The sequence below is a fragment of the Aquarana catesbeiana genome, linkage group LG13 (assembly GCF_042186555.1).
Source record: "Aquarana catesbeiana isolate 2022-GZ linkage group LG13, ASM4218655v1, whole genome shotgun sequence".
NCBI classification, from domain to species: Eukaryota; Metazoa; Chordata; class Amphibia; order Anura; family Ranidae; genus Aquarana; species Aquarana catesbeiana.
The window spans coordinates 214,826,429-214,834,182 of NC_133336.1; the positions used below are offsets into that span (position 1 = coordinate 214,826,429).

The window sequence follows — 7,754 nt, forward strand, 5'->3', positions numbered from 1 at the left end:
TCTGCTACAACAATACTTACCCACTGCCTTCCCCCAAATTTCCCATTCCAAAACAAATCCCTGTAAATCATCACTCTTAGCACTTCCCCCCAAAAAAATGTCCCCTCCTAGAACAATACTTACACCCTGCCTCCCCCCAAATCTCCCATCCCAACACAAATCCCCAAAAATCACAAATCTTAGCCCCCACCCCACCCCCAAATGTCCGCTACAATACTTACCCACTGCCTCCCCCCAAATTCCCCCTTCCCACACAATTCCCCTCCCCCAAATCTCTTTGTGGCCCCCCAACCTCACATGATACCTTAGTGCCCAGGGCAACCACCCCTTGTCCTGGCCCTGTGTGCAGTCCTAATCAATGCGACTTAAGTCGCAGCAACACAAAAAAGGAGTTCCTGCACTACTTTTCTGCAACTTTGGTGCCATAGACAGCAATGTTAAATCACAAAAGTCACAAGGAAATCGCAAGCAAGTCGCAGGGAAGTCACAGGACTTTTTACGGTCCTGCAGCAGGACCCTTTCACATGTTCTGCTGCAGGCCCCCATCCTGCTATCTTGAGATTCTCCCCCCATTCACTAATGCAACCTTTGCGACTCTGGTATTTCCGGCACTGACCCACACCAACACCATTATATTACTATTGGATAACAACAGCAGTTAAAACAACATAGTGGGTTCTTTTCACTTTCAAAAGCAGAAAATACATGTTGAGGTCTTGTATAGGGTTCTAATCCTTCTACTCTCTATCCAACAGTAGATGTACAGTACATCCCCACCATAATTCATGTGGACTCAACAAGACCTTGGGGCAAGGGTTCATTCATGGTAGATGTGATGTATCTGGTACTTTGTTGTCTTGGTGTCTCTCCAACAAGACAATAAAAGAGACCAGAAGAATATATTACACAATCGAAATTGGGGGAACCGAAAGATTAGCCCAGTTGGAAGCACGTCCTCCATTCTCCGGTAAACCCATCGTCATTCTCCCATCTAGATATACGTTGATGAGAAGGGGTCTAGGCACTGCTTGTTTTTGTAAAATTTGTATTAAGAAAACAAGAGAAAATAAATAACAATTAAATGCAAACCAATTAAATAAAATTGTACTTTTCTGTGATTGGTTGACCAACAAAAACTAATCCAAGCAAGACTTGTTGGACTAATCATGGAACGATAGAAAGATATATAAAGATTACAATGTCTTGGGATGAGTAAAAGCCAATAGAGTTAGAGAGGAACGAGTCTGGAAAATTGGGCAAAGTGACCGGTATACATCCGGTCCCAGTCTCACCTTCTTGATGGAGCAAGTTTATCTGTTCCAATGTCCACCGTGATATTGGTGTAGAGCGGGAGAAGCTCCTTGGACAGCAGTTTATACTGGAGGGTGTTTAGACCGTCTTGTCTCCAAGTCCTCCCTGTCTGTCCCAGAAGGTAGAACCGTTGTGGGTTTTGCTCGTTCGCTTGGTCTGGAGCATGCTTTATCATTTTATACCTTCCTACAAGGACCGACGGCCGAGATATCTGCATGCCGCTGATTTGAATTCGAGACGCTAAATCGTCGTCCTCGCCGCCCCAGCCCCAGTAAGAGTTTGAAAATCCGTTAACCTTTTCATACTGCTCAGGAGTCAACGCAGAGACGCCCCCAAAGCACAACTGGTAGGGCAGAATGTAATTAAACTTGTCTATGGCAACAGAAGCGTGTTTGGGGAACCCATCACAGGTGTACAAGTTGTGGTCATCTTCAGGGATGAGGTCCACGTCATGAAAGAACAAGCAGTCCCAGGCCTCATCCTTCATGGCTTCTTTAAAGCCAACGTTCATGAGTTTAGCACGGTTAAAAGTGAAGTTGCCCACTTGGTGGATAATGTAGATGCCGTAGTTCAGCTGTTGGCGTTGCAAGAATGGATGCAAATAGTACAAGAGATATTTAAGGTGCTTCTCTCTGTTCCGGTGAGGGATAATGATGGCTGTCTTCTTTTTGGAGATACAGTCGGGGGGCTCGTAGAGGCCTCCTTGGGTCACATTGGGGTTCTCCAGTATCACGTCTTCCAGTCTGTGGGATTTTGGTAACTGGACATGGATTGGCCCTTTTAAATATGGCGAGATTGCCGGGCAAGGCTCCGTTTCATTTTTTCCTGGACTCACGGGGTCTGTGGTCATCTTTTGGTCTCCTTTGAGGTACAGGTAGGTGATGACCCCCAGCTGGACACAGACAAGGAGCAGCAGGCAATATATATTTCTGGAGGTCATTTGGCAGTTCTCTCCGACCCAGGTGCCAAAATCCGAGAGATAAATACGGAGAAACGGATGTCTACAGTCAGGCAGACAGCAAGTTTGTGTTTCTATCTCAACCTTTGCAAAGCTTCTTATTGTCTTCTTATGTGGTGCCAGACAATTATCTCTGATATAGAAAGAGATGTCTCCAGGCAGAACCTTCAATACAAAATCAGGTTTGACAAGGGTTGCCACCTTTGCTTCAAGTCAAACCTAAACACTTTGGCAGAGCGCAGCAATTTGCATAAACTTTACATATATTTTGCTATTAAATATCATTTCTAATCATATGAAGTTAATAACAAGAGTCCCCCTTAACATCAGAGTCCACAGAGTTCCCTTTTTACATTTGAACTCACAGAGTTCCCTTTCACTGTAAGGGGGGACTCTGCAGACTCTGATGTAAGGAAGAACTCTGGGGACTCTAACATGAGGGGTGCTCTGAGAACCCTGATTTAAGGGAGAACACAACTCTGATGCACAGTGAGGACTCTGATGTAAGGGGGAACACTGTGGCCTCTGGTGTAAAGGGGAACTCTGGTGTAAGGGGTGCTCTGAGAACCCTGATTTGCCTTAGTGTACTCACTCAGAGGCAGGAGAGAGAAGCGGGGAGACTTCAGTCACAGACAGGGATGGATGGTGAGCTCACTCACCCCTTGGCAATCAGCATCTCTCATCCAAATGTATCTGAGGCTGCTGGGAAGCCATAGTCCGGTCAGAATAATGTGTCCGGGTTTCAGGCAATCTGAAACCCGGACATATGGTTCCAAATCCCGAACTGTCCGGGTGAATCCCGGATGGGTGGCAACCCTAGGTTTGACAAGCTAAGTGACCAGGGGTTAGGAAGATATTTTAACAATTTCCCGTTCCGTCCCAAGTAATCCAGTCCTAATCCAGTCCCAGTCTGTTTTCCAGGTAACTCCCCCCCAGTAGTTTCTCATGTATTACCACAAGTAGGACGCACATGTCGCCCCCTTTGTCCTAAACAGGGGGTATTATGTCAGTTTAGTTTTTGGCCGGGCTGTAGTTACCTCAGACTGACTGTATAGTTTTTCACTTGGTTTTCCCCTAAGCTTTACCACTTTACCCCCCCACCCCAATTCATGACCAGGCCATTATTTATAATACGGCACTGCGTTACTTTAACTGACAATTGCGCGGTCGTGCGACATTGTACCCAAATAAAATTAGGTTCTTTTTTTCACACAAATAGAACTTTTTTTTGGTGGTATTTATGTTTTTTACCGTAATGGGGTAAGGTGAGCAGATTTTTAAAATGAAATCCGGGGACATATTTATTTTTTTTTATTGGAAAATGGTAAACTATTTTATAAGCATATTTGCTGACGGTTATGGATGGACGGTGTCAGTAAAGCAGTGGACAGTGTCAGTAGTTTTTTTATTTATACATTTTTACAAATGTATTTATATCTTTTTTTTTACAATTTAATTTCTTCTTTTGTTTACATTTTTTTCACAATTCATTATTGGGGGATGGAGTTTGGCATTGGATCGTATCAGTAGGGCAGTGGGGCCAAGCCCAACCCCTGAAAAACAACCCACCACCATAATCCCCCCTCCACCAAATGATTTGGACCAGTGCACAAAGCAAGGTCCATAAAGACATAGATGAGCGAGTTTGGGGTGGAGGAACTTGACTGGCCTGCACAGAGTCCTGACCTCAACCCCATAGAACACCTTTGGGATGAATTAGAGTGGAAATTTGGAGGGGGGATTATGGTGTGGGGGTTGTTTTTCAGGGGTTGGGCTTGGCCCCTTAGTTCCAGTGAAGGGAACTCTTAAGGTGTCGGCATACCAAGACATTTTAGACAATTTCATGCTACCAACTTTGTGGGAACAGTTTGGGGATGGCCCCTTCCTGTTCCAACATGACTGCACACCAGTGCACAAAGCAAGGTCCATAAAGACACGGATGAGCGAGATTGGGGTGGAGGAACTTGACTGGCCTTCACAGAGTCCTGACCTCAACGCGATAGAACACACACCCTGCGCACGCCTATGGGTGTATGCTAAAGTGTTCGGGTTTGGCTTGAAGAAAAAGTGACAACCCTAAGTATATGTGTAAGTGATTCCTGCAGTCTTGGGACAATAACTTCTCGGAATTGAGTAGAACATTCTAGAGGAAGTCCACCCAACCCCAGCGCCTTAGAAGGCGAAAGGTGCATCATGGCCTCTTTATATTATCCATAGTAATCGGGGGGGCCTCCAGCAGACTAACCTGAGAAGGGGGTCAAAGAGGGAATGCAGTTAGGTCAACCTGAGAGTGGTAAGCAGTAGAGTAGTGGTCAGTAAAGTGACTGAAGTGGATTGAAGTGACTTTGAAGGTGGCATGGCTTTTGGTGGCAGACGGGCTGGTCTGAGTGTTTCTGGGATTTTCACGCACAACTATCTCTCGGGTTTACAGAGAATGGTGGGGAAAAGAGAAAATATCCTGTGAGCGGAGGTTGTGTGGAGAAAATTTTTTCAAAAGGTTTTAACTGTGTGTAAATCTTCTCTATGTCATTATTGACCTGGAGGTAGTGGGAACCATCAAAAGAAATGTTTCAGCCTTAGAATACATAACGCATAACACATAATGTTTTTTCATTTGATGGTTCCCACTACCTCCAGGTACAAGGCATAGCTATGGGGGCCCGTTGTGCCCCCTCCTACGCCAATTTGTACCTGGGGGAGTGGGAACCATCAAAAGAAATGTTTCAGCCTTAGAATACATATTAACACATAATGTTTTATCTTTTGATGGTTCCCACTACCTCCAGGTACAAGGCATAGCTATGGGGGCCCGTTGTGCCCCCCTACGCCAATTTGTACCTGGGAGAGTGGGAACCATTAAAAGAAATGTTTCAGCCTTAGAATACATATTAACACATAATGTTTTTTCTTTTAATGGTTCCCACTACCTCCAGGTACAAGGCATAGCTATGGGGGCCCGTTGTGCCCCCCTACGCCAATTTGTACCTGGGAGAGTGGGAACCATCAAAAGAAATGTTTCAGCCTTAGAATACATATTAACACATAATGTTTTTTCTTTTGATGGTTCCCACTACCTCCAGGTACAAGGAGTAGCTATGGGGACCCATTGTGCCCCCTCCTACGCCAATTTGTACCTGGGGGAGTGGGAACCATCAAAAGAAATGTTTCAGCCTTAGAATACATATTAACACATAATGTTTTTTCTTTTGGTGGTTCTCACTACCTCCAGGTACAAGGCATAGCTATGGGGACCGTTGTGCCCCCTCCTACGCCAATTTGTACCTGGGGGAGTGGGAACAGGCCTTTTTGTGTTCTCCACAGGAGCCTGAAATTATGGCTCTCTTTTCACAGCTTTCTAAATTAGTTGAAAGGCTCATCTTCTCTGGCATGTTGACAGTTTTGATCAATATATCAGAGATGATGATATAAACCCATTTGGACTGCGTATTCAGATATTCCCCAATTTTGACACCATAGGTGGCCTTTTCAAAAAAAGATGAGAAAACAATTTGTAACAGTACAGTAAAGTCATGATGAAACTGCTATCAGAGGAAAAAAGCCAGGTTCATCCATTAGCCTACACGAGTCTGTATATGTATCATAATTTATATAAATGTTTATGCGCTTTTCTGTCCCTGATGACTTAAAGTCTTTTATTGTATATACTATTTTGTAATAAACTATTTTTTTACATGAAAAAATACTGTTTTTGGTCACTTTAAAAGTCCCACCCACCAAAGGGTTTTTTTTTTCTATAAAGATATGGATGAGCGAGTTTGGGGTTGAAGGATCTTGACTGGTCTGACCTCAACCCGATAGAACACCTTTGGGGTGAATTTGAGCGGAGACCGCGATCCAGGCCTTCTCGTCCAACATCAGTGCCTGACCTCACAAATGCCCTTCTGGAAGAATGGTCAAACATTCCCATAGACACACTCCTAAACCTTGTGGACAGCATTCCCAGAAGAGTTGAAGCTGTTATAGCTGCAAAGGGAGGGGCCAACTCAATATTGAACCCTACGGACTAAGACTGGGATGCCATTAGGGTTAGGGTTTCCCCTTGAAGAACAAGGTTAGGACTCAGGGATTAGAATAGGGACCTCCTCCAAAGGTCAAGAGGCGTGGCTGACCCACCCCCACCAAAGTGTTCCGCCTACCCCAACTAAGTCGGGGAATGAACTGTTAAATGCAACTGTTAAATAAGTTGCTTATAGTTTATATTGCTTTGCCAAATTATTGCTTCATATAGGAATTAAGACACAGAGTCAGAAATCCGTGTATCAGTTCTTGAGCATAATGGACTGCTGCTCTTTAATCTTTCCAAGGCCTTTTATACAAACAATAGCATTAGCACAACCCCCCCACACAGGGCAAGGGTAAACAACAACAGGAGTCACCTGGGCTACGAACACAAGCTTCAACACCATGGCAATACAGTTACAAGAAAACAAAAGCAGAGTTTAACAGCCAAAAAGTTACATTCAAAACAGATTTACATGTAGTCATCATATTAAGTGAGAAAAATAAATCCCTGACCTTATCAATTTCCCCCTTTGACATCATCCTCTCCTTCCCCCTGGGTCCTCATGAATAAGTTCTAGTCAGTTTTTCCCCAGAGTCCTTTCCCTGACCGCGGGTTGTCAGAGGGGTAGAACCCATCCCCCTAGGTATTACCAACATCTTAAAATTCAAGAAGAGGAGTTTTATAGGAGTAGGGTGATGTCAATACACATTTATCGGTATTCCCTGTCTATTCTCCTAATTTTCCTATTTATTTTCCTGTATACACATATATTCGTGATTGTAAGTGATATTAATATTAGAATAATAATTACCATTGGACTTAACAACCAGTGAAAGGTATTGGTTGCTGTTGAAGACATTCCACTAAATATATCCCACCAATGTGGTGCAGTATCCTGTTGTATCTGTGAGGAAAGATGTACTAGTCTACCTTTGTCAATAATCGCGGATACGAGGTTATTCTGTAGGGTATGTTCTAGTGTTTCTATGTGTTGTCTTAACAACTCTGATTGTTCCAAAACCTGTTTTAGTGGTTCTAAAGAAATTATAAAGGGTGTAGTGTCAGTGAGATTATGTACCTCATAGACTGAAGAGAATATCTTATCGGCGTCTGGTTCAAAAAGATAGGTGTCGTTACCCCATTGTAATATTTTAATCTTTTTTATACATCCCGCAAACGGCGCCGATTTATTTAATGCTGACATGGTGCGGTTATCATTAGTAATGATACAAATATGCTGGGGTCCTATTTCTATGAATCTATTGTTCACATTTATCGGTGTTCTTTGCATTTTGCATATGCTAGTTTGGTATTTTAACAAACAAGGCTCATATACTGGGGAACTTCTGCCACATACCATTCCCTTATTAGTTCCTTCACATAGAGTTAAATCATGGGTTCTGTTTCCTTTATCTACATATTTCCCATATATTTCTGGATACCAAAATTCGTCTTTAATTA

At 43.4% G+C, this 7,754-nt stretch overlaps 1 pseudogene; it reads right to left on the reverse strand.

Annotated features, from left to right (window-relative positions):
• Positions 1-1,093: 1,093 nt before the first annotated feature.
• On the reverse strand, positions 1,094-2,398 carry LOC141117438 (beta-1,4-galactosyltransferase 3 pseudogene; annotated as a pseudogene).
• Positions 2,399-7,754: the final 5,356 nt, after the last annotated feature.